This window comes from Manis pentadactyla, chromosome 3 (genome assembly GCF_030020395.1).
Source record: "Manis pentadactyla isolate mManPen7 chromosome 3, mManPen7.hap1, whole genome shotgun sequence".
In the NCBI taxonomy this organism is placed as follows: Eukaryota; Metazoa; Chordata; class Mammalia; order Pholidota; family Manidae; genus Manis; species Manis pentadactyla.
Window position 1 is genome coordinate 206,892,090 of NC_080021.1, and position 26,462 is coordinate 206,918,551.

General features: G+C 42.6%; 1 long non-coding RNA gene across 4 annotated transcripts; it reads left to right on the forward strand.

Annotated features, from left to right (window-relative positions):
• LOC118927382 (uncharacterized) lies at positions 1 to 25,724 on the forward strand. Of its 4 annotated transcripts, none has more exons than XR_005030812.2 (4): positions 1 to 66; positions 7,456 to 7,536; positions 7,920 to 9,041; positions 25,592 to 25,724. It is a non-coding gene; the product is annotated as an uncharacterized LOC118927382 (long non-coding RNA). The 4 variants fall into 4 exon arrangements; XR_005030814.2 differs by having other exon boundaries at positions 8,926 to 9,041; XR_008996614.1 differs by lacking the exon at positions 1 to 66 and adding an exon at positions 303 to 1,082 and having other exon boundaries at positions 7,456 to 8,274; positions 8,926 to 9,041.
• The last annotated feature ends 738 nt before the right edge of the window (positions 25,725 to 26,462 follow it).

Genomic DNA, 26,462 nt, shown 5'->3' on the forward strand with positions numbered 1-26,462 from the left:
TGGACTCTGACTTATGTATCATTGAACCTCAGTCTACATGTCAAGAAAATGAAGGGACTGGTGAGGGTAAGCCAGAAACCAAAGCTGAAATAGAACCAGGGTCTTTTGAATCTTCATTTCACCATTAATTTATTTATTCATTCAGTCATCAAATATTAAATGCTTAGAAATAGGGCTGCCAGATAAAATATAGGACTTCCAGTTAAATAAGAATTTGAGATAAGCACAAATAATTTTTAGTCTGTCTGTCCCAAATATTTCATGGGACATACATAAATTAAAAATATATATATATTGTTTATCTGAAATTCAAATTAACCTGAGCATCCTGCATTTTTATGTATTAAACCTAATATCCTTACTAAAAGATGACTAGGTGCCAGGCACTCTACTAAGAACTGAGCATGGGACACAAAATAGGCCCAGTCATTTTCCTTGTGGCATGTCCAATGACTGAGGCAGGCATTAATGGAAATACTGCCCAGGTGACTCTAACTAGGGTATTGTGATAATTTCTTAGGGAGGAAAAGTACAGTGCTCAATAGCGGGACCTAACCTGGGCTGGAGGACTAGTGAAAGTTCCCCAAGGAAAGGATATTTAGAGATCTGAGGTTCAGGGAGGATTTAATTAAATAAATAGAAAGGGAGGGGGACTTTGGGGGGCAGAAAGGGCAATATTTGTGAAATGATTTTTAGGTAGGAGGAATTTTGGGAATTACGGTCTGCAGGGGAACAGGGAGCAGTGTTGCTGGACCTCAGAGAGAGAGAGAAAGAGAGGAGAGGCTGGAGGGGTGGGCAAGGGCCAGGACAAACAGGGTCCTGCAGGTCGTGCTTAGTGCACCCGGCTTTATTCTAGTTAAATGCAAAGTCATTGAGGGGCTTAAAGTAGGGCTTGAGAAGATCAGGTTTCTAAAAGGTCCCCTGTTTAGTGGTGAAGAGTTTGGGACCTGGGAAGAACTAGGGGACCTGCAACCCAGATAATAAATGATGGTGACTTGGACCATCATCCGTCGGTCCTGGCCCAGGGCTGAGGAGAGAGAAGATTTGAATGCAGTGTCTTTCCTGTTTCCTTAGGCTGTCAGGTGAGAGATGATGACATTAGTGATCATGAAAATGGAAAGGAAAGGATAGATGCAAGAGACACTATAAAAGTAGAATTGCCAGGACTTGTTCAATAACTGCCTCTTGATTAATTGAGTAGAAATTAATGTCTGATGCCTTCAGTGGAGAGGAAAAAAATAAGCACACGCATTATGCGACTGTTTAAAAATTGCTGCTTTATGTTCTCCTAGATCTTTTAATGTCACCAAATGTCACCCGTTCTGATTGTGTGCATGTAACACCACATGTAATTGATCCTGCAGTTACTAGGATGTGTAATTAAGCATATATGCATGGCGACTTGTAATTAAGCACAGTTATTGTGATGTGCACAAAGGGGGATGCATCCTGGTGTGTGTAATTATGCATGTGTCAGATGACATGAAATCACAACTCATTCTGTGAACAGGCTAAGGTCTCAGCTCCTATCTCGACCTGTTAATTGGTATTAATCTGCCTCTTTCAGAAGAACATATTTTGTAATTGAACTCTGAGGCATGAGCTATGGAAACATCCATGGATAACCAAAAAGGAAAGTTCTGTTTTTTTCCATAAATATGCAATTGATATACATCAATCAGCTGGAAGAGAATATTGGGGTAATTTCCAAACAATGTCCTGTGTATAATAACATGTTCTCACAAGGTCAAGGATGACATAGGTTCCTTAACACTCCCTCCTGTCAAAGAAGGCAGCCTGTGTGGTGCAGGAGTATATTCCAGATTCCTTGGTCATCTTCAGATAGATCCCAAGCCACCCTGTCAACCAATGAGGCTCAACTGACTGCCTACAAGTTGTTTTTCAGGTCAGACTGGCTAAATTCCAGTCTCACGTTTGCCATTTATGAACTTGATTACACAAAATACTTAAACCACAGCTTTCTCACTTCTAAAAAGAGAATAATAATAATAGTATTAATATCTTGCTCAAGGTTGTTGTTAGGATCAAATTAGATGGCATCAAAGGCTTGGTAGAAAGTAAGATTCAACACTTGTTAACTATGTAGACTTTACATACATTTTCTTATTCAACCTTCACCATAATTCCATAGCATAGATATTTTTATTTCATGTATAGATGAAGATGCTGAGGTCCAGAGAAGTTAACAGTGTCACACAGATATTAGGAAATGGAGGAGGGGTTCAAATCCAGTTCTGTCTTACTCTGAAATGTATGAATGTCATATAGCATCCTTCCCCCTTTTGGTTGCAGTAAGACTTTGCTTTAGTATAAGCATTATATCACACTGAGTTGTGTGTACGTGTGTATAAAGAACTGTAGAAGCTCTGCAACCAAAAAAAAACCCCTAAATCAGAGTTCTAGATCCATTACTCATTACTGGTGTGAGCTTAGCAACTTATTTCCCCTCTCTGGGCTTGAGTTTCTTCATCTGTAATGTGGGGCTATTAATACCTTACTCAGAGTGTTTCTGAGATTATTAAATGTCAATTTATCTATAACAGTAGGCATAGAATCTGGCACAGAGCCTGTCCTCAATGGGAGCTGCATCACAATTTTTTTCTTTCCCTTTTCTTCTTCATCTTCGTAGTCCCACAGTATCGAACTCCTTTGCATGGAACAAAACGGGATCTCAGTAAACGTGTGTTGAGTTGAGCTGGTTTTCACTGACAACCATCACATCTAGAGGTGGAGTTTTGTGGCTCAAGACCCCTTGAAAGATGGAATATGATTCTCCTAGACTGAAAAGGCTTGTTGCTGCATCATCAACCTGTCGGGCAGGAGATGGACAGAGGAGGAAAAGACTAGACCTCTCAACCCCAGCCTGCCCCCCTCATCCTGGCCTTGTGATTCCTCTACAGAGCCGCCAGCATCACACAGAAACTGTCTGTCTCATGCCCTCGGTTATCATGTCAGCAATGAGACATGGGGCATCAGAGTGACGGGGCTGTCATGAGGCTGAAATGTTTTCTCTGTGCTCAGAAGAAAGGTTTTGCTAGGAGTGGGGAGGGGAGGAACTCAGGCACCTAATGGGGCTTGAAGCTGATTTCATTTCTTTGTCAGAAATGATCTTCACTCTTGAGGGTCTTAGGGAGCTGGGGAAGGGAAGCTTAGTGACTCCACTCAGATGGTACCCCCAGACCAAGGCAGACAGATGGGAACAGGAGCAATGAGAATCAGGTTCGCTCCAGCCTAGATCCCCCTTGACCATTAACTCAGAAGCTCATGGCTTTCCAGGTGCCCCCTTGTGAGCCTTGTACTTGTCAGTGACCTGACCCGCAGGCCAGAAAGTGGACAAAGCAAGGTCTTCCTCTGATTGTAGTGAACACCTAGAACCTTCCTCTTTTCATTATTCATCTGCTACTATTTTATTCCAATTCAATGTGTCTCCTGATTCTGCCACTTAATGTCTTAGCTTGATTTTCCTAACAGTGACACTTGATACGCCTCCCTAAGAACTTTGTTTCAGACCCGTGGCTCTGGCATGTTCCACTCATAGACATTGTAAGGCAGAGAACTACTTATGTTTTAAGTAGAATTTTTCTGCCCCATGCCCAGTAATTTATCCTGGAAGGGACAGACCCCACACATCCCCTTCAGAAAAGCTGTTAAAAGCTGAAATATATCTGAGCTCATGCTCACTCTCCACCATGTCTTCCCATCGTTCTGCATGAATTGACAGGCAGCCCTCCTTGGCCAAGAGCCTTTTTGTCAAAGTCTGTTCTGCAGATCTTACATTTGTTTTCAATGGCATAGGAAATACTCAAGTTTATGGCCATGAACCTTGTATGCTGGCACCTCTTATCAAAGATGCTTGGCATTTGGAGAGAGTCACATGAGCCTAGATGTTTAGGCATAAAGTCAATACTTTGTTCCCCTGTTTCTTCATTTTCCTTGTGAGCACAGTTTCCTCTTCAAAGGGTCCCAGAAGAATTAGCAATGAGACACCACACCCTCTCCACAAACACTCTGCAGGTCCACCAACCTAGCTTTGGAGCCCTAGGACTCATTTGGCTGGTCCTTAAGCAATTCAGACAGACACACATGATCTATACCTTTATCTGGTATGTACTTCACTTGTTCTAGCATCTTAGGCATGCAGATAACCATGTTATCAAAGATAAGGATTTATATATACAATTTATATGTCAGTCAGGGTTAAAGAGATGATATATTTGGGAAAACTTTTCTAGATTCCAGGAATGTCAAAAGAATTTATTCAACAAATAGGTACTTGTTTTCCATTAAGGGCCAGAAACTGCATTAGGTACCGGATTCAACACAAGCAAGACACAGGAAATACTGTGCCTCTGCCCCAAGGAGTCTCAAGACTAATGGTCAAAAAGGCAGGTCAGCTGACTCTGATACACTCTAAGTGTCATGTCAGGCATGAATACTGACCGGACATTAAGGAAGGTGTTCTGACTCATGAAGGACAAATAGGGGATCAATCAGGGAGGCAGAGGGGCATTCCAGGGAGAAAAGGAAATGTGCAAAGGCTACAGGTTGAGGCTGAAGACAGCATGGATAAGAGGACCTGGGTGGAGGTCAGTTCTGCTGGAGCAGGAGAAAGAACAGAGGGTAAATAAGGACTGGGGCATCGTGATCAGGTGGAGTGACACCACCAGACTATAAACCTTGAATGTGCTCCTTATAAGCTGGGTACCCTGTGTCTGTTTCCTCTTTTCTCTGAGCCTCAGTGTCCTCATTTGTACAATGGGGACATAGTAGTCCCTATCTCATAAGGCTGGTATAGAGATTAAGTTAGTTATTGCATATACCACTGTTTGCATAGACCATGGTTAGAACCCTGTCTGGCCCGGAGCAGGTGCTGAACAACATGGTAGCTAAACTCAAGGGACAGAGAAGTGGAGGGTGGTTAGAAGTCTTCTGAGAGATGAGGCTGTCAGAGCTCAGGTCCAGAGGGGTTTTGTTCGTTGTGCTAAGAAATAATGCTTGAACTCTGACCACAAATGCTTGTCATCCAGAAGGGGAGAGACAGTAGCAGAGTGACATAAATGCTGCACGTGGAGAGAGAGTGGGCGGGGATGGGGGAGCTCAGAGAAAGTTGTGAGAGGACCAAGGAAGGCTTCTCAGAGTAGACGAAGATGGGGTGAAGTCCTGAAGGAGATGATCCATCTGGGAAAGCTGGGCTCAGACATATGGTGCAGACAGAAGCCATCTCCAGAAACACATGCATGTTTGATCCAGAAGCTCTCACTATCCGGAAAGTGAAGAGAAAGACCACTGAGCCTTTCAGTTTCAGGACTCATGGCGCTGCCAACACCCCCTTGCTGTGCGGGTACTGCTTTAAACACATTCCCATGCTCCCCCACTTGAGCCTCACCACCTGAAAGGTAGCTCTCAAAATCCCCCTTTTACAGAGAGGGCTCTGGGAGGTTGCGTGATTTGTCCAAGATCATAAAGGTAAGTGGGGGAGCTCAGCTGTGAAACCGATGTCCATCTGACTTTGACGGCTGGAGTATTAACCATTAACTTTAGATATTTAAACTTCAACTAAGATGCTTCCCGGAGAACTTTTTTCCCAGAAGACAAGGGAGAGATGCTTCAGAAGAGAACCCAGGGGAGTGTCCATAAAACCAAGAGTCCTTTAAAAGCCCATCTAGTGAAGCAAACAGGAGATGAGATCTTTCTCAGTGTACCAGTGTGTATGGGAACGAATGTGTGCAGCTATGTAGGTGCGTGTACACGTGCATCATTACCAAGACTATAAATCTTTTGATACTGGTTGATTTTATTTGATAAATACACATAGATTGGAGATAGGTTGGCAGACAAACAGACTTACATATATGCAGACATACAGACTGGGGGCTGGGGGTGAATAAAGCTGCCCTCGTGGTTGACTCTAATAAAACAGCTCTGTTGGAATAATGCAGTGCCTGAGAGATGGGGTGTAATATGGCTAAATGCTTTTACAGTTCCCCATTAAAGTAAGTGGATGGAAATTCATAAAATATTGATAGCGTTTGAAATGTGTTCATTCACAGCTCTGCCCAGAATCTCAAGTGGTGGCAGGGTGACTGGCCCCAGCCAAGGCGACATGCCCCAGCCAGCACAGCCCCTCAAGGCCCAGATACTTGGGATGTTATCTGGCCAATTGAATTTGTAATTGGAGCACTGTGATGAGGCAGGTGGAGGAAGGAGAGAGGTCTCCACCTTTCCCCCTGCTCCAGCCATGTGTAAGAATGAAGCTTTGATCACTCAGCCGCTGGCTACAGCCGATTGTCCCACAAGTACCTGGCCAAATGAGGCCGATCAGAATTTTTCCCTGGCAACTCTTAAATGGTGCTCCAGGGAGCCAGTCTGTTTTTGTTGGTAAGTCTGAGATGCCTGGCTACAGACTACTTCCAACTCTGCTTCTCCTATGGAGACAAAGCCTTCTAAGGGAACAAAACCTGCAGAAAGAGAAGAGCAGACACAAAGAAGGAAATGCCTTGTGATGTTCAAACCCTTGGTTTTATCATCCCACGGGGGCAACTGAAACACTGCTTTAGTTTGCAGAAGAAAAAAAAAAAAATCCCCGATTCTGCCTAAGCAAACTTGACTTCTGGAAAATGTCACCTTCAAACTCATTTTGCTTTATATCCTCCGTCTGTATATAATAATTAATAATTAGGTATAGTATTTATGGATCATTTTTCCATGTACTGATTACGTTGCTACACTCCTTCCTTTATGAATTTTCACCTTGAAAACTCAGAGGAATCCTATGAAGTTTCTATTATTGTCATTCCCATTTTACAGATGAAGAAACCGAGACTCTCAGAGGCGACACAGCTAATTTCATGTATTTATTAAATGGCAGAGCCAGGAGTCAAATAAGGATGAGTTCGATGCCAACTCTGTGTTCTTAGCTGGTACACTCCACTCTACTTCCTCTCTAAAATGATCCTGGAAATAGAGACATTTAACTGTGTTCCGGCTCTTGCTGCCCCCGGGCAATCACTCCAAGTTCCGCGGACTCTCACTCCCAAATGCATTGCTGCCCTGCCGTCTTCCCTACTGTCTCCATCGTAGGTCAGGTAGTCATCACCCCTCATCTGGGCTGGGGCTCCCTAACTGATCTCTCAGATCCCAGTCTTTGTCAAAGGAAATTTGTCCTCCACTTTGTAAGTGTCCTTTTCTTTCTTTTTGTCAAACGCGGCTTTGATCACGCTACTTACTTCTTTGCTGGAAAGTCTTCAGTGAGAACACATTTTACACCAGACCAAGGTCAAATTCCTTCACAAGGCATTCAGTGTTTTTCACGGTCTGACCCCAACCTACCTCTCAAGACTAATTACCAGCAAGTCTCCGGGACCCGCCCTCTCCTCCGTCCACTCTGAAAGTTCTCATTCCTAACGTGCCTTTCTCTTGCACGTTTCTTCCTAGCCTTTTCTCCTTCTCGTACCGAACTGATCTTTTCACGCGGCCACCCAGTTTCTCATGGGGAGACCTACAACTGAAACCCAGGTATTCTAAGTCTCAATACCTGCTCCTCATGATTGTTCGCTTAGTATTTTTTCCCCACATAGTCACTGTGTGCATCAAGCTGTTTGATTTCTGAAACTCTGGGCTTCTCCCTTTGGGGATGAGAGCATTCATGGCATTCACAGTCTCTGGTAACATACAGTACCCGAGAGGAAAAACACCATCATTTGTTTAACCTGCGAGATCATTTTTTGTCATGTATTGGTGTCTATAAAGATTTTAAGATGATGTGACATAGGATATACATGTTTTAGTGAACTACCAGGTTCAAAATTTTCTTTAGGGATTTTTAGTTTCACTTTGTACCCTGTATGAAACTTCCCTTCATAGGCACCTGCAGGCTGGTAACCGATGCTTTCCTGCAGCTCCTGTGGCGGGGAGAGCTCGCTGTGCCTACTGCCGCAGTAGTGGAGCGCACTCAACAGATCCAGGGGGGCCCTAGATGCCCTGAGCCCAAATCAACTTCCTGGCAACGCCAAACGCTGACTTCATTCCGCCTCCAAGACACGCTGAATGAGCCCACTTCTTCTTCCATGCTGCAGCGATTTTTTTAAAAAGACATTTGAACATGGGTCCTGTACAATTCCACTTGACCCGTGAGCCTCTCTCATTCTTTGTGGGCACCTTCCCCGTCAGTTTCTTTCACCCAGGAACTAGCTCTCCAGTGAGGGGTCCTTTCTTGGATTGACGACCATTAAAGGGAAGTAAATGTGCTGACAGGTAAGATCCGGGGCAGGATATTTGCTGGGACGCTCCGGGAGGTCAATGCAGGAATACTTCAGTTTCTGAAAATTAAATTGGGTTTTACTAATGGCTTGAATTTCCTATGGACAGAGAGAGTGGAAAGTAATGCAAGGAAAGGAGATTTCAATCAAACACTTGATAGACTCCCCCAGTGGATTGAGCCCCACATGGTGCCTCCGTGCCCAGGTGTGCTGCTGTTGAAGCCATAATCGGGCCCCCTCCCCGCTGAGGTAGCCAGAAGGTGTTTTTTAATCTAATGCAAGTGTAATTAAATCCTTTTTCATCTTGAGGAGAACCGTTTGCTTGGAGGGTTCTCACAGAGCAAAAATTCTCTGAGTTTGCCGTTGAACTGTGCCATTTTACCAGTCTGATGTCGGGCATGGACTTCACCTCTCCAAGCCTCAATCTGCTCATTTATAAAATGGCACTTTGTCCTGTTGGCTTGGTGGAATCCCTGTTGTGTGGACACCCTTCCAGCTCGTTTTCACCTGGTCAGCCCAACTCTACCCGGAAAAATTATCTGTGACATTAGTTCTTTGGAAGAGTCCCCGGACTTCCTGACCCCACAGACTAGAATAGGTCCCCACTGAGGTGCTGCCACAGCTCGTCATGTCTTCCTTCTTGTAGGACTCCTGATACCTCGGGCTGTGTGCTTAGTTCTCCATCCCTTCAGGACTGCAGGGACTATGAGAGGAGGAAGCATATCCACCCTGTCTCCCACCTCGGCCAGTGTCTGGAACCCAGTGAATGTTATGGAAATATTTATCGAAAGAGTAAAGAAGCTTTAAAACTGATAAAGATACAAAAACACAAACAGGAACATGAAAGTCATATGTCACCACACATGTGAGTGCAATGGATGCTTCCAGTGAAACTTTTCACAATAACAAAGATTATTTCTAGGTCTTGACAAAAGAAAATGACAACATCCATCTAACTCTCAAGCCAGGGCATGCTGTTAAAGCCAGAGATCTCAATGGTAGCATTTCAGGAGCCCCTCTAATTGTACGGGTGAAGGAGTCTCAAAGGAGTTTTTATTTAAATATTCACATGCAGCTGATTATAGTCAAAACACTGAAAGATGGAATGGGAAGGCAGCAGCACGATTTGCTTCTTCCTGGTGAATACCTGATCAAATTTCGGCTGGGTGTGAAATCCTTTAAGCCACATCTCTCCCTCCAGTGTCAGCCACGGACACCAGTCCCAGCCCCAACTCCCCCAGTGGAGTGCAGGTGCAATGGGATCTGGGAGTCTGCGTCACTCCTTTCCCAGTCATGGGTTTCTTGACCTGGAGCAGTGGGACAGCCTTGGGGACTGATGGGTGATCAGCTATGTGGAACCCGGAAGTATAGGTGAACTGGTGCCTAGAGGGCCACCTTGACCACTGGATGGATAGACACCTCCCTTGTTGTCCCCAGGCTGAGTTCGGAGTTATTTCATGACATCTGTTCAAGAGTTCCTTGAAAACACTTGAATTTTTTGTAAACTGCAGTACAAGGCCTTTGGAGCACTAGACAACTCAGTGACATCTGTTACAGTTTTCCCTCCGTCCCTTATCACTCCCCAACCCCCCACTCCTGTTCCCTAGGGACACTGTCTGCATGTAAGCTGTCATCTCAGGCTTGTCTTCCAAAGGCATCCGGGATAAGACAACAAAGGTTTGGTTTTTCTCCCCACTGATCCCCAAGTAATAACACTCACACCACTGACCACAGGTTATTTATTTTTACCAAGATAAAATGCACATATCATACAATTAACCACTTTAAAGTGTACAATTCAGAGGTATTTAGAGAATTTGCAATGTTGTACAATAAGGAACCCTTTCTTGATTCTAAGAGATATAGAGGCACAAATGTAAACACCCTTCTCTGTGCCACACCTCACTTCCTCTGACCTTGAATTAGCAGAAATCTGGAAGAAGACGTTAGCCTTATTCAGCCATGGAATTCCTCTATATCACCGGAGGTAGGGAGTCTTCAAAAGGACGAATGGGCTTTACAGAAGCATAATCAGTATATGGGGACAATGATCATCACTGTGAGGATGAGACGCATCAGAGCTCATTTGAATTCATGGAGTCAAACTATATATTCCAGTACTTGATTGCAAGACCATCAGCAAGCCGTGCACAGACGCTCCTTGGAACTGAGCAGCGACTCAGGACACTTTGCAGGAAGGGCATGTGTGGCTAGAGGCTTTCCTCCCAAAAATCAGCCTAGGAGAGAATAGAAGTCTCAAACAGAAATAACTGCCCTACAGAGTAGCATGCCCTAAGTTTTCTGAGATGGAATGAACAGAACATTGGATGCAGTTCACTTGCAAAGTACAAATAAATTGCTAGAGGCGCTCTAAGAAAAGAGAGGTCATGGGAAAGAAAGGAAAAGAGGGCAAGAGGGAGGGAGGAAAGAAGGGAACAAGTAGAATCTGAGATGTATGGTGATCAAGGAAAGCTCTGAAGAATAACGTAGGTATAGATGCTAAAATGACTTGGAGTCAAACAACCATCAACTCAAATACCAGCTTTTCCACACATTAAATCTATGTGTCTTTGAATAACTTATTTATCACCCAAAGCCTCAGTTTTCTTATAAGTAAAATGGGAATATTGCCTACCTTGTAAGGTTATTAGGATTAATTTGGATAATGGATGCAATACTGGCACAAACTAAGACAATATCCTCTAATATTCCTGTTTCACTGAGTATAAGGTGCTGGATTTTTGTTAAATGACTCCTCTGTCTATAGAATGAGTCACCAGAAAAAATTTATAATGTTTTTCTCTTTAGTTCTATTAACATGGTGGCTAATATTGATAGATTTCCTAGTATTGAACCACCCTTGCCTTCTTGGAATAAAACCCAGTCAATAGCAATACATGTCTTTTTGATATGCTGATGTTAATATTTTCGCATTAAGATTCGCCAGGAACATTGATTTGTACTTTTGGCTTCTGGTGAAACCTCTGCTAGGTTTCAGAACAAGCATTATGCTTATCTTATAAAACAACTTTGGAAGAGTCCTTTATGTTTCCATAATTTAAGTAGTATTGACATCATCTGATTTGAAAGATTTGGTGGAATTCCCGTGTATAACCTCCTATCCTAGTGACTTTGCAAGAAGAACTTTGTAACTACTTTCACTAATTTTTCTAAGACAATTGGTCTGCTTGGACTTTCTGAATTTTGGTTAAGTTGTAGTCTTCTGTAAAAAGTATCAATTTCATCTCATCTCCAAATTTATTTCACAGAATCATGAAAAGTGACTCCCTTGGGATTTTTTATTTTGTTTGAATAGTTATTTCCCCCTTGTAGGTTTCTAATTTTATGTAGCTATGATTTTACCCATCCATGTCTTGATTAGGTTTGTTAGTGGCTTATTTTATTCATTTTCTCGAGGTACCAACTTTTGGATTTACTTATTAGTGTAAGTTTTCTATTTCATTAACCTCTACTTTCAGCTTTATAATTTCCTTTCTCCTGCTTTCTTTCATTTTACTTTATTCTAGTTTTCTAGCTTTACTGAGTTGGGTATTTTATTCATTTGTTTTTATCCTTTTAATTTTGTTGATATTGGTATTTCATGCTATGTTTTTTTTCTCTAACAAATGTTTTAGTTTTTTTCCATAGATTTTGCAAGCTGTATTTTCATTATTGTTATTTTCAAATAATTTATACATTTGTTTTACTTTCCCCAACATTTTCTTAGTAACCAATTTTTAAAAATTTCTCAGTAGAGAAAACTTTTTATTAAGTTTATTATCTTCTATTTTCCTTGAATATCATCATGAATTTTTACTATTTCTGGTCTTTGGAATTTATTGAGAGTCATGTGTGGGGGGGTATATGTGTATATGTGTCCTAAAATATGGACAAGTACATGCATATTCTCTGCACATTTGTATTTTCTCAATTATTAAGATTTGGATACCTATTTTGATAATTGTGTTGTTTAGGCCTTCTAAATTTTGTCCACTTGAATTCTGTCCACTTGATGTGTCTTGAATTGAGCTGGTATGTTAGATACTGCTATCATTTCCTATTCTTTCTTGTATCTCCTATAGTTTCTAATTTATGTTTTTGCTGTGTTTTTAGATACATAAGTAATTATAACAGCTCCGTCTTTATTGTGCTTTACAGAATTGTCTCTTTCAAATAGCACTGGCCTGAATTTAGAGTAACTGACATCCCAGTCTGCCCAGAGATTGGCCAGGATGTGAAACTTGCAGTGCTAAAACCAGAAAAGTCCTGGGCAAACTGGACAAGTCAGTCACCCTATCTAAATTCTACTTTTTCTTGTAAGACTGTGAACTTTGATATATTTTATTTATTTATGTTTTGGTAATAGTTTATTGAGTTATAATTTATAAAGCAAACACTTAACCATTTTAAGTGTATAATTCAGTGGTTTGTAGTAATTCACAGAATTGTGCAGCCATCAATACAATGAAGTATCCATATAATTGAATGTATTATTTGGCAATCAAAAGGACTGGAGATGATATACATATAACATGGATGACTCTTGAAAACATTATGCTAAATGAGAGAAGCCATTCTTGAAACAACAACATATTGTGTGATGGACATGAGTCGCACAGTATAGACTAATTTATAGGCCCAGAACTCAGACTAGTGGTTGCCTAGGACCAGGGGGTTTAGGGAAATGGCAGTTGGCCACTCTGGGGTGTGGGTTTCTCTTTGGAGTGATGAACATGAGTTCTGATTTATTTTCATTTTCATTTGTCTAGTATATATTGTCCCATCCTTTTACTTTTTAATTTGTTTATATCTCATAATTTCAAGGTCTATATTTACAAGAGGATAGAATTTGTTTTGTTAGAGAATCTGAATGTTTTAAATAGGTAAGTTAAGCCCATGACATTTATTGATGTGGCTGTTACATTTGTCCTCTGCTCTGTCCTATTGTTTTATGTTATATTTATAAGTATACCATCCTTTATACAAATGGTCTTTCATAATTTTGTCTATTTTATTTATTTTTATTTTTTCAAGTGTTTTGGGGTAGTTAGGGGGATGACGTACTCAGGAGAGTTTGTGAGTTTGTCCAGATTGCCTCCTTTATGTCAATACTTTTGTGTAATATCTCTAGAATCCTCCTTTGGCAATTGACTATTGGTTTGCTATTAAGAATAATACTGAAATTTGCTAGTAATCTCTTCACCACCTTCTATCCCAGGAATTGATTCAAAACCATATCCTTTTATTCTTAGGTAATCATAAGCTTCATCTGCTTTTCATAGACTCCCTCCCTTTTTAAAAGTAGATGCACTTTTCCTACAATTTTGGAACATAGAGTTGTTATGGCCTGGACTTTCTCCCTTACAGCCATCATTTATATTTAGTTCTACAGGTAGCTATGTATTTATCGCTCACCACCAGGCCCTATGTCAATGTCTGTCCAGTCAATTTCATTCTCTGGCAGTTTACTCAGTAAAGGCTCCTGGGAGCAGTATTTCCTGAGTCCCTGCTTGTTGATATCAGTTTGTCTGCAGTCTATACTGGAAAGTAAGTATGGCTGTATTAATAATATATGGCTCTTATTTTCTTTTCTTGAGTGTCTTAAACATGTCACTCCATTGTCTTCTGCTATAAAGCATTGCTGTCTTTTTTTTTTAAGTGACTTAGTCCTTTTACCTGGGAGCCCAGAATATACTTTTGAGAATGTTTCAGTATTGGTCATTTAGACCATTTTTCTTGGGTATATGGTGTTCCTTTTCAGTATGTGTTTTCAAAATTTATCTTAAATTTTAGAGAAGCTGCTGTTTTTATGATTTCTGCCCATTGCTTGGTTTTCTTCTTTTTGAACTCTTTTTGTATATGTTATTTTATACATATATTCGTATTTGTTGTTTTTTTACCTGTCTTCTATTTCTGCTACTTTGTTTCAAAGTTTTTGTGATCCCTTTGCTCATTTGTTTGAGTGTTTACCATTTCACTTCTTGCACCTTTACCTCAAGGCATTTTCTGCTGTCTTCATTAACTCCCGTGTTCTTTCTGGTTTCATATTTATTTCTTACATGTATTTTTTTGTATTTCTTATTCTTTCTGAGTTCTATAGCTTTATACTAAGTTGTTCTTTTACAGTTCTGTTTTTCCTTCATCTCCTCATCATTATCTTAATGCTTCTAGTACCTTTTGAAGTTTTAGGCTACAGTGTTCATCTTCTTGGCGTGTATTTTTATGCTGTGTTTTCATTGCCCATCGAGATATTATTGTCCTCCCCAGCCTCCTTTTTCTTTATTCATAAATCTATATGAGACTCAGACTCCATCTTTTCCTGAAACCTGTTCTTACGTGAAATTAGTTGTCCTTAACTTTTGGGAGGAAAAGTGGGTTAGGTTGGATTTTCTGGCTTCATGGTTCTGGAGCACTCTTGTTTGGTTTCCTAATATGACCTCTCCTTTCTGAGAGTTTCTTACTTCTCACACTTCTATCTGTCTCCTCTTTCTTTTGTCCTATCATCTCTGTCCAGCTTAAGCTGGCTTCTGTTTCTAACAGTTTCCCATTCTTGTGGGATTTTGCCCTAGAATGGAAATCAACCAGATCCTTTAAGGAATTCATTGAGCTCAGGCTATTTCAGCCCCTTCAGACTTAGTGGGGGCTTCTGCACTCTACTACATCGGGGAGCGTTCGGAATCCCAGCTGCTATGGTGGCTGCTCCCGAATCGCTCTGCCTGCTTTCTGCTGCAGATCTGGGGGAGGTTGGCTCTTTGCCCGCTTTCAGGGCCATCAGAGAATCCGTTGCACCCCTCTGCCTCTTCCCTCACAAATTCTAATACCATGCCGATCTCAAAGTGACGGTGTGTCAACCACATTTGCTCACAATTTGAGGTCTGGAGGATATCTTGATAACTCATTAAAAAAAAAACCCAAACAGAATTTGACAGTGGGTATTTGGTTTTCATATCCTAGCTTTGTTTTGATTGGGGATTTAGGGAGGTACAAAAACAGTATATCAATGTTGTCTTCCCAGAATTTGCTATATTGCCTTTTGGAGTAATCCTTAAGGGACTCATTTACAAGGATATCCAACAAGTGCGATTGCCACCTCCCCATGAATAATCACCAAATCTGTGTTAAAGGTCTCAGCCTCATTTGTTACTGATTCCGTCACATGAAACCTCTATAACTTTAAGAAACATGCACAATTAATTTTATTTGAGGTTGTTTTAGACAAGTGTCTTACGCACACACTAATTCATTATTGAAAATAAACTCCTAAGAGAATCTACAATGACAAAGAGATAAGTAGACTTCCTCTTGGGGGGGGAGATCTCACTGGGAGGGAAAAGTATCACCTGCATGCAGTGTAGTCACTGGACATGAGGCTGAGAAGTCAGACCGCAGCTAGGACACAGAAGGACACAAAAGAATGTCAGCCCACATGGTAGCTCAAATAGGTTGCTCCAACAGCCATTGGTTCTGAAGCTGCTCAGAGAAGCAAAAGCATGGTGAGGGTGTGGTGTCTGACACATTCTTCATGGGGGAGGGGTTTGAATGCTCTTAGAAGTATATTCGGGTAGAGAGGGTATTGCAGCTGCCTATGTGCATTTGAGGTGGATGGATGGAGAGGGATTCCTGGCAATTAGAGGGTCTTTCCAAGCACAGGTCTAGTCCTGGCTGGCTGCAGAAGTAGCATTTCCAACCTTTTTCCTGCTTACCAACCTAAATATATTCTGTTAAACAAAACACTATGATGCAGCAGACAGTTTTTGTGAGCTGTAGGCAGAGGATTCTCTGTTGCCCTGGAAATGCACATTTCTCTAGCTCCTTTTCCTGGGAATGTCAGGTGTGAATCATACCTCAAGAGTCCAGCCAGATAAGCTATCAAAGGCTAGGATTCCACTAATCTAGAAATACACACCCATAACCCAGCTACAACCCACCCTTATCTGGTCCAGATCCTGCAGTTCACACACATACACACACACACACACACACACACTCCTGGTTCCCAAAGGATTGATGAGAGATACAGACGTTACTGATGATCAGGAGACCTAGGTGAGATAGTTACATGCACATTGCACAGCAAAACTTCCAGTCTCTTGAAACACCTCCATGTTGCCACAGGTTCCCTACAGTAATTGTTATGTGATCCCACCACCACTTTCCCATTCAGCTCTCTCCCTACCCTTTCCGGTTGCTTTCCCTCCCAGGTGTGTTTTCCTCACAGGCGTCACCATTCTCTAGCTTTTGAGAAGACATTTAACTTTCCCACAACCTGGCTTCTCCATTTTGCTTCCTCTCCCAACATCGCTGATCAACAAATGCAAGGCTGTCCTCTGCAGTCCATTCTCCTTTTAAGGAAGAGTGGAAGGGAAGGTTGTAAACAGCACTCAATTCCCCAGTTTCTTTTGTGGCCCAATCCTGGAGTTCCTGTAGAACTAAGAGTTTGCTTCGATTTGCTTACTATCTCTTCCTTATTAGCCGGTCAGAACATGTGGTAAAATATATTCTACAGTTGCTACCAATATGGTTGGTTTTCAGCTGGGCGAAAAGCAGGGGGAAAAGCATGCCACCAATTGCTGTCACTGCAACCTTGATATTGTAACCAGATGGTTGTGGGAACAGAGGGTGCCGGGAGACACAAACATCAGAAATGTCACAGTACCCGTACTTGGGATTACAGCTCTGAGATGTGGAGCCACTTTCCTGGGTGTATGGCTCACTAACTTACACAAAGAACAGAGTAGATGTGCCACAGTTGATGACTGGAACAAATCTGTGTGTGGGGGTGGGGGCGGCTGTGTGTGTGCTCTTGTGTGCAAGAGTGCATATGTGCTAGAGGGGATGGTGAGAGGTGGATCAATTTGAACAGGCATTTGGAAACAAAGCATCATATAGAAATGATGTGGGTCAAAACTTAAGGGTGAGACAGAATGGCCTGATTCCAGAAGAGGAGCATTTATTAAGACACATTCAGCTACGTCTGGAATTAAATCCTCCCAACAATCCATTATCATTCCCTTTGTGCAGATGACTGAAATAAGGCTCAGAGAAATTAGATAATCTGGCCAAGGTTATACAACTGGTAAGACTTCTGACTCTTTAAGTCCAGGCTCCATCCACTCCAGCCTGCTTCCAGAGTGGCCCCCATCCACTGGCAGCTTTGTATTTCAATAAAGGAACACAGCTGGAGATGAAAGGGGGCAGACATGACACTCGCTGCCCCTCAGTTCTCTCCCTAACCAGTGGTCCACCATGCTTCTTGTCACAGAGCTGGTCGGTCTCAGGCTAGCCACCACCGCTCAGCCCAACCAGTTGGAAGAGGCGAGCAAGAGGCCAGCACGTACTTTGTCTCTGGCCAGCCCTGCAGCCCAGTCCTCGTCTGTCCTCCTAGTGCGAGGATCCGGGCCCTCCCTTCTCCCCCCGCCAGCCTCGCCGCCGAGGACAGAAGCACAGCTGGAAAAATAGATAGGTCTTTCTAACCCTCTCATGCGTGTGCTGTGGGGCCAGGTAGCTCTATAAATATGGTAATGGCTTCTCAAGCATGCCCGGACTGGAAATGAGACTGAGAGGCTGGGAAAAGGCTGTTCCCACCGATAACTGCCACGGCAGCCCTGCTAGAGGAGCCGGTGCATTCCAGCTTCAGGCTCAAACTAACCCCCAGCCCACTGAGCAGATCCCCCGTCCTCCCCCACCCTCCCGCCTTATTAATCGCCTATACCCACCTGTTTCCTGATTACACTGACGACATCCACAGAGGAGAGAAGGCAAGCAGCAGCTCGTGTTTCGTCTATTACCAGGCAGCCCAGCAACAACACAGCTACACTGATGCATACAATGGGGAACCGGCTTGACACTTGCCTGCCTTGTCCCTACTGAGAAAAACGACAGCTACAAGGAAAAGCCAAATGCCTGCTCAGCCTAGCCAGCCACATGCTCACAGATGCTGTGCCCGTAAGCAGCCTTTACCCCGCTCTTCCTTTCCTGGAGGGTGGACAGTGCCCCCACCCCACCTCCAAGGCTCTGTGGAAAAGGGTGACTGAGATCCTACAGGAACTTCCGACGAAGCTCTTAACACCACTCTAGACCCGATGAAAATGATGATGCTTATTTCAGGTTGTCAGACGATTTTGAAGTCCTCTTTAAGACTTAGTTGAGGCCTCTGCTCCCTCCATACCCACCCTGCTCTTTCTTGCTAATGTGACAGTTCCCTCAGTCAAGAAGCAGCTGGACCCCCTGGGATTGCATTGCTGCAACAAAGGGATAGTCCAGGAGAAGAGAAAAGGCTTTGAGTATCAAAAGCCTACTGCCAGAAGGAACCCAAGGATGGGGGATTGCATGCTGGGTTTCTTAGCCTTCTCTGTGCCACGTGATGTCTATGGATACCTCTGAATAATGTTTTTACATGCACAAACCATATGGCAGAATAATTTTTCAACATGAAATCATGACTCTAGGACAAATATAAAATGAATGGGTTTTAACATTTTTATTTAACTCACTAGTGAATGAACAAATCAGGACAACGTTACAAACAGTGCTTTGAGAGCAGAAATATATAGGCAATTAGAAATGCTAAAATAAATGTGTTAATATATGCAGAAGTTGCTTATAACTTGGAAGGCAGAGAGGTCATGGAGGGAGCAAGAGTCACTTGTGCCTCCACAGGACAAATTTTGCTTCCATGGGCAGGACTTATTTCCATTACTCTCAGTTTTCCTCAACTTTCAGAGATGCAGAATAGCCCAAAGGCAAGGAAAGGTAAAACTATGACAGAATCAGATAGCTGGAGTCCGCCCTAAACGTTGTCTAACCTTCTATGGGAAACTAGTACCCATTTGTTGCCATTTCAATTTCCTTTTAAACAATCTTTTCCCAGCTAATGAAATAGATATAAACACAGAGGAAGTCACTCATATGGAAATACACTCCTTAAAATTGTTCAAAAATTTTTGACATAGTAATATATGTATTTATTGATGTGTAATTAACATGATATTGTAATGACTACTATTTTGAAGATGTCATGCACATCAACTATATTTTAAGATACCTGCAATGACTATAGTGTGATATAAAAATAGCCATCGTATCTATATTTTTACAAAGCCACAGGTATTGTTAAAATCAATGTGATTCGTTGCCTATATTCGTAAGGAAAGGAAGTGATACATTTCAGTTGGAAATTAGTAAAACTAAAGATGTATTTTTTTCCCCTATCCAAGTTCATGGACCTTAGAATTCTATTAGACCCTATATTAAGAATCTCTGAATTCTATTTTTTTTTTAAATCCCCCGTCCCTCCTTCTATTGAGATCCAAAATGATGACTGAAATTGGAGGACGAGGATAGATGAGAAGTGAAACAAATAAAGCCACTTACACAGTATTGGTGTATCTGAGGCAGGTGTCCTTGGCTCTGTCTCCCCCGGGGGTAACCGATGAATTAGAGAAACCCATCAGAGGTTTAGGGAATCTGCGAATAGAGAGTCAACATGCTCCGTTTCCAGGGTGGAAGTTGAGAAGGTTACAAGACCCCAGAGTCTGGGCAGAGAGTACTGAGACAGTCTCCTGAAGTTACCCAAAAGTCGAGACAATGTTTTCTGCATGTGGTGACCTAGAGGGGGGCGGGAAGAGATGGTCTGTGGTCCACTCAGGGAGGTCTGTGTTGCAGATGATGGGGGAATTCAGCAGTTACCTGATATGCTCATGCCAGGGGCCAAAAAAGAAGCAAGAGTGATTTTTCCAAACCCCACAGACATAGCATGCCTAAATCCTGCGTACATCCCCCAGAGCTTAGACCCAACTCCAGAGAAAGGGAGAATCTACCCACATCACTGGTGAGTGAAAGCCTGCCATATAGTAGGAGGGTGGCGTAAAATAGAAATTGCTTTCAGTTATGGAAAGAAAAAAATAGAAGTCCTGTATCTTGCACCACCATGACAAGGTAAAAGTTCTGAAATGTCCTAAATTAAGTGGCATAAGGGCCTGAGAATGAGGGAAAGAGATAAAGGAATGCCATCAGTCAATAGCACCAGGTTGCAGCTAACCAGGAACTCCAAGTTCCTGAATGAAGTAATTTCAACAAGCATTTAGAAGGTCCCCAGGACCACCGCATCCCCCTCGTGCATGACTATCATCAACAACAACCAAGCCTTCTCTCTGGACCAACCACCTATCCCAGGACATTCCCTTGCCTCGACTTAGCCCACCTTTCTTATCTGTAGCCAATATGAATTTAAAGAACTTTCTTTCCTTGAGATCTCTCATAAATGTGCTGCTTCTTGAGTCTGGTGAATACGTTGTTTCTGTTAACTGGTCTTGCTGCTGGTGAAGCAGCCATTTCCTGTCCAAGGACTCAGTCCTTATTCTGACTATACCTGTAAAAGCTTAGCAAACCCTTTTATTTCAGAGGTCTCTCCATCTTTGGAGTTTTTCATTTGCCACCCACTTGCCTCTTAGTTATTCCATCTGAGAAAAATCTCCCAAATCTAACTCTTTCTCCCACCCCATGCTCACGTCTCACCAATTTCAATTCCTTCCCCTGGGATTAAAGCTTCTCCTCCTACGACCCCACCTGATTTCCCAGTCTCATCTCTCACCACCATCCCTCCAACTCCTTACCCATCCTTGAAGCTCTTCCCTGAGGCTTTGCTCTGGCTGGGATGCTCCCTTTTCCCAGCACCCCCCTCAGTCCTATCGACCCTTCACGGCCACACTCTCCCAGCGTAAATGAGTTTTCTGTGAAGACTTTCAGAAGGTGAAGACCTTCTCCCAGGTTATTTGTGATATTGTGACTTACAACCAGAAGTATATATATTGGGTCTTTGTCCCATGTCTGGCACTGAGCTCCTAAAGCCTTCGGAACGTCCTCTGTGATGAGAACAATAATGGGGTCTTTTGTTGTGTGAAGGACGTGACTTTCAGAGAGCATCTGAGGATGGGGGTGAGGCTGGTTGCCAGTGGAGCCGACCGAGTGATCAGAGGTGGGAACTTCAATACCTGCCCCATCAAATGCTCCCCCCATACTCACCCCATTGGCAGAAAACCACAGGAAGCTAGGAAAAAGGCAGGAAGGATTCCTTTACACATTTCCGAGGGAGCATGGCCCTACTGATACTTGATTTTGGACGTCTAGCCCCCCAAAATGTGAGAGAAAATAAAAATGTCTATTGTTCCTAGCCATCCACTGGGTACCTTCATCAGGAGCAGCCCAAGCAAATTCATAGAGAGGCTTCGGAGAGGAAGTGACATTTGAATGAATTCTGAATTTCCAACCAGAAATGGGATTTATTCATCCAACAGATATGGACCAGAAGAATTTTTTTCTCTTTTTTCTAGTATTTGTAAGTCTGCATATTTCACAGACAGTCTGATGTCCATCTTCCCTTTGTGAAAAAACAAAAGTCAGCTGGGTAAACGTAGCGCTTTCATTGGCTTTGTTAAACGACTCATGATTCGGGCAGCTTCCCACGTAGCAAATAGATGTTCTGAGGAACTTTACAAAACGGGCAGTGTTTTATAGGAAGGAGGGCAAGCCCAGGGAGTTATTAGCAAAAGAAAGGAAAGGATTGTTTCAGGCCAGGACATCTTTTCGGGTGTAAGGGAAAGCAGGGTTTTTATCAGGCAGATTGTGTGAATAATATTGATCAGGAAATTTCAGACTGACTGTTAAAAGTCACATTCCTGGGGCAGGTTGAAACTGTAATTAAGTCTTGGTTTGCTGTGGTCGGGGGAGGTGTGGCAAATGACTCCACTGGGGGCTTTTTCTCTCTTTCTTAATCTTGAAAGACAAAAAAGAGGCATAAGCCATCAGGAACTAGAGTTAAGTGGAGGCTGCCCCTGCAGAGGAACTGTGTGCTCTTAAATTGCTGCATTTCCGAGAGCTCTCTCACCCGGCCTTCTTCCCTCAGCATTTCCTGTCTGGTGTCATGACATAATAAATGCATGAACAGAGTTTAAGATTTTAGCGAGAAGGGAGTTCAGAGAAGAAGCCTCTACCAATCTGCCCTGGAGTCCCCACGCGTGGCACTGATTGTCGCCTGTCCACCAGAGTCCTGCCCACTTGCCTGTGTGAGCAGCGATGAGGGGATGAAACCTGCCCTACTATCTTTAATTGAATCACCACTCTTCAGACAGTCCCTCGGTCTGAACCTATTACCATCCCCTGCGTCATTTACCCTTGCTGCTGAATTCTGATGTGATGGATCTCAAGTCCCCTACGTGTTCCACAATTTGCTCTTTTAGTGGAAACGTTTACATTTTTATTGCCTAATATGTTCCTATCATTTTCCATCCAGAAGGATATCGAGGTCCTGTACAACACTCAGGAAAGGAAACCAGTCCAGACTGCAACCCCTTCAGGACAAAGTTCAGGTCAAACCCAAAGCGTTCAAGAAACCTTCCAGGACAGTATAATGTGCATTTCCAGTACATTGTGAATATCCCCACTCATCAGGGGAACCAAGTCAGAAAGAGCTGGATCTGAATTTCAGCTTCACCTACCAATTAGCTGTTTGGGCAAATTTCTTGACCTCTTTAAATCTTATTTCTAGTATGGGCATAAAAGCAGTCTGTCACACAGGGTTCTCATTAATGATTAAATGAGATAAACATATATAAGATGCTTAGCACAATGGCTGACATGTGATAAGCACACTTTAAAGTGGCTGTTGTTACTGTAATTGTTATTGTTATCAGTTTCATTGCTGTTTTTATTGTTGCTGTTATTATTATAACAATAATGCTCCATTATAATGCTGCAAACAGGGTAAAAAAAAAATTCCATTACATAAAAGGTGGGATCACAGTATTGCAAAATTTAAGAAAAACTAAAGTAAGGCTACTATGGAGAAGGGGAAGATTGACTGTCATACTATATCTGAATTCATACCATCATGATATGTGATTTTTATAGGGTTTCTCTGCAGTGCATTTACTTTGTGGAAAAACTAGACCTGTTCAGCATCAGTTGGAGTTGCAAGATATGACAGAGGAGCCTTCCCTGGCCAGAGGGCATTTGGAGAAATCCAGAGCTGTACACAGGGCTACGAGCAATGAGTAGCCGAAGATCATGAAAAGAATCAAGCAGGATGGAGTATATAGACAGTGATAGACAGACTTCATTTGACGTGCTACCTCTGGCTGATGGGGATACAAAGGGAGAGGACCTCTGAATAATAAAATAATCAGAATTACTATAATTATTATAATATATATATAATTATATTATCATGCTATTTATAATATTCTAAAAAATAATCAGATTGACAGATACCTTCACTCTGGGAATTTGGGTAGTCCATGCTCTCATTAAGTTGGAAAGCAAACAAAGCAGGTTTGGTGTTTGTTTTTTTTTCATTTTCTTCTGGTTCCTCCAGAGGATGACAATTAATCTGTGCAAAAGATGAGGCCATGTGAATATCATGAAAAGTCTTAAATATGAACAGAGCAAACTGATACAAGATACAGTGAGTCGTCTGTCTTGCATTGCTATAGACCATGTAATCTCCCTCAGGAATAACTTGTTTCTTGTCACACCTCTGACCAACAAGCTTCAAGGGTTCCCTGTTACTGAAAGAGCAATGGCTAAATTCCTAAGATGTCTGCCTGCTGCCCAGATACGGGGAAGACAACTGTATTAGAAGAAGAGGCAGTTGCCAACAGAAGCTAACTGGTTCCCCCTGTGTCGGTGAAAAACACCCCCTCTAGCCAGGCACCAGGGTCAACAACCTGAGCATTATCCTTGATTCATCTCCTTGCTTCTTTTTATACATGCATTCCACCAAATAATCAATTAATCAATCACTAAGCTCTTGTCAGTGTAACTCCTAAACAGATCTTGAACTTGTCCACTGTCTATTCCCTCTACTACTGCCATTGTCCAGGTCTGAATGATACCCGAGCACAGTTTGGTGCCCAAGGTTTTCTCATTTCTCCCCCTAAATCCATCCTTCATGGTCATTTCCAATGTAAAAAAACCCTCTGATTTGTGCGTGTCTGTGTGCGGAGGGAACATGGAGGGGATTTAGCAGCCATAGGAAAGAAGGCTGGGCTTGAGAAGAGGCGGCTAATACCAATAGCTGGCGCTGTACTGAGTGACTGTTCTGTATCAGGGGCTGCGCTAAATGCTCTCCTTGCATCATCTCACTGAGTTCTCCACAAGTCCCGCGAGGTAGAAAGATGGGGCTTGGAGGGTGTGGTAAATTAAAGATGGCAAGTTAAACATTTTTGGTGCAACTCCCATTGAGAATAGAGTCACATCGCCTTCTTCCTGAATCTGGACTGTTTCAGTAACTTGCTCAACCAGGGCAATGCAGCAGAAGTGGTGTCCTGGGAACCCCTGCGGCTGGCTCATAAGGGACTCCCTTGGCATACCCTCTTGCTACAAGCCTGGAGGAACTGTGCCTGGGAACTGGCCATGCTCTGGGAGGCCCGCACCATGGGTAAAGGGCCTGGGGCAGGGAGGCCATGTGGAGATGAACAGGAGCTGGGGGGCAGGGGCGCTCCTGGCATGTCAGTGAAGATGCCATCTGAGAAACTGCCTGGCTGAACCCTGAGTTCTTGATCCTCTTAATGGTGGTCAAAGTGAAATGGTTATTGCAAACCACTGCACTGTAAGATCTATATTTTGCCACAACTGATAAACCTGAACAGAGAGATCAACTCACTCGATCAAGGTCATAGAGTAGATGTTGAAACCAGGTCTCCAATCCTAGTGCTATGACCCCAGGGTCTGGCCTCTTAACCAAGGGGCTGGATTATTTCTCTACACAGAGATGTTGGTTAATAGATCTGAGAAAGTCAAACGCTTCCAGAGAACAAGTCACTGGTGCCCAAAAATGAGGAAGAGAGAAGGGGAAGTGGATCAACCTTTATTAAGGAGTTTCTGTGTACACTGTTATGCTAGAAATACTTTTTCTGATTTAATTCTCAAAAAAATCTGTAAAGCAGGCACCATTACCTCCATTTCTTTACAAAGAAGAGTATGTTTTAGGATAACGTCAAAGCCCAACAATCACAATGTCAGATTTAGGTTTTAAACTCAGGTCAGGGTCCAGAGCCACTGTGACCCTTGTGCTCGGTGACCTTCTAACTGGGTGGATTCTGGGAGCAGCGCTGGATTCCCCAGAAGGGAGACATCAGTGCCCACAAAGGCAGCCTTCAGCTCCAGGTAGGCCTGGAGCAAGCTAAGGTCAGGAGTGATTTATTCCACTTCTACATCAGAACACAAAAACTTTTAATTAAAAGAAGACAGAAAAAAACTGCCAGAGACTGAGCAGGGAGTCCACTCCATCTGACAGTTTCAATTTTCACTTACAGCTTACTTTTGCCAATTGATATCCTTCCCTTGCCTGCTGCAGAGAACCACTGGCTTCCATAAATCACCTTCCAAAGTCACAGGTGAAGGCCATGTTAACCCCTGCTTTGATGGAAGCTTCCGTGGCAACAACGGTACCAGGTGGGTTTCATTGGTCACTACCCGTCTATCAGCATTGATGCCCGGTGTTTGCATCTATGATCCCACCTAACTCCCACGAAACTCTATGAGGTAGAGATTATTAGGAGCTCTAATTTAAAGATGACTGAATGGAGTCTTGGAAAGTCAGCCTGACTTAAGAAATGAAGGCAAAAAAAAAAAAAAATTTTGTTAACCTCTGCTCCAAACTGTTACATCACAGATAAGCCACTCTCATGTGCACACACCTATTGTTCCAAGCATTGTACTTTCCCACCCCACCTTTTTAAAATTTGGAGATGCACAACAATCCTATAAATTATGTGTGTGAATATTGTTGCCCTCACTTTATAAAGACTGAAAAGAGATTAATTCAGAATCATTCAGTCCATCAAAGGACAATAACAGCTAACATTTGTTCATGCTTACTACAAGCTAGGTATCGTTTAACTACTTAAAAGATACTATTCAATCTACACAATGTAACGTAATAATTATAAGTTTTATTATCATGCATCTCCATTTTAAAGATGATGGAATTGATACACAGAAGATTGATGTCACTAAAATGACACAACTACTAAATGGAAGTTCAGAAACAAGGTGCATTTCTCCTGCCTCCTAGAGTGTTTTTCCACTGTGCCCCCTACATCTTCTCACACATCTGTCCTTTTATTAAACAAGTGGAATAATGCCGGTGGGTTATTAGGTTGAGGGGCTTGAGGTTTTAACATT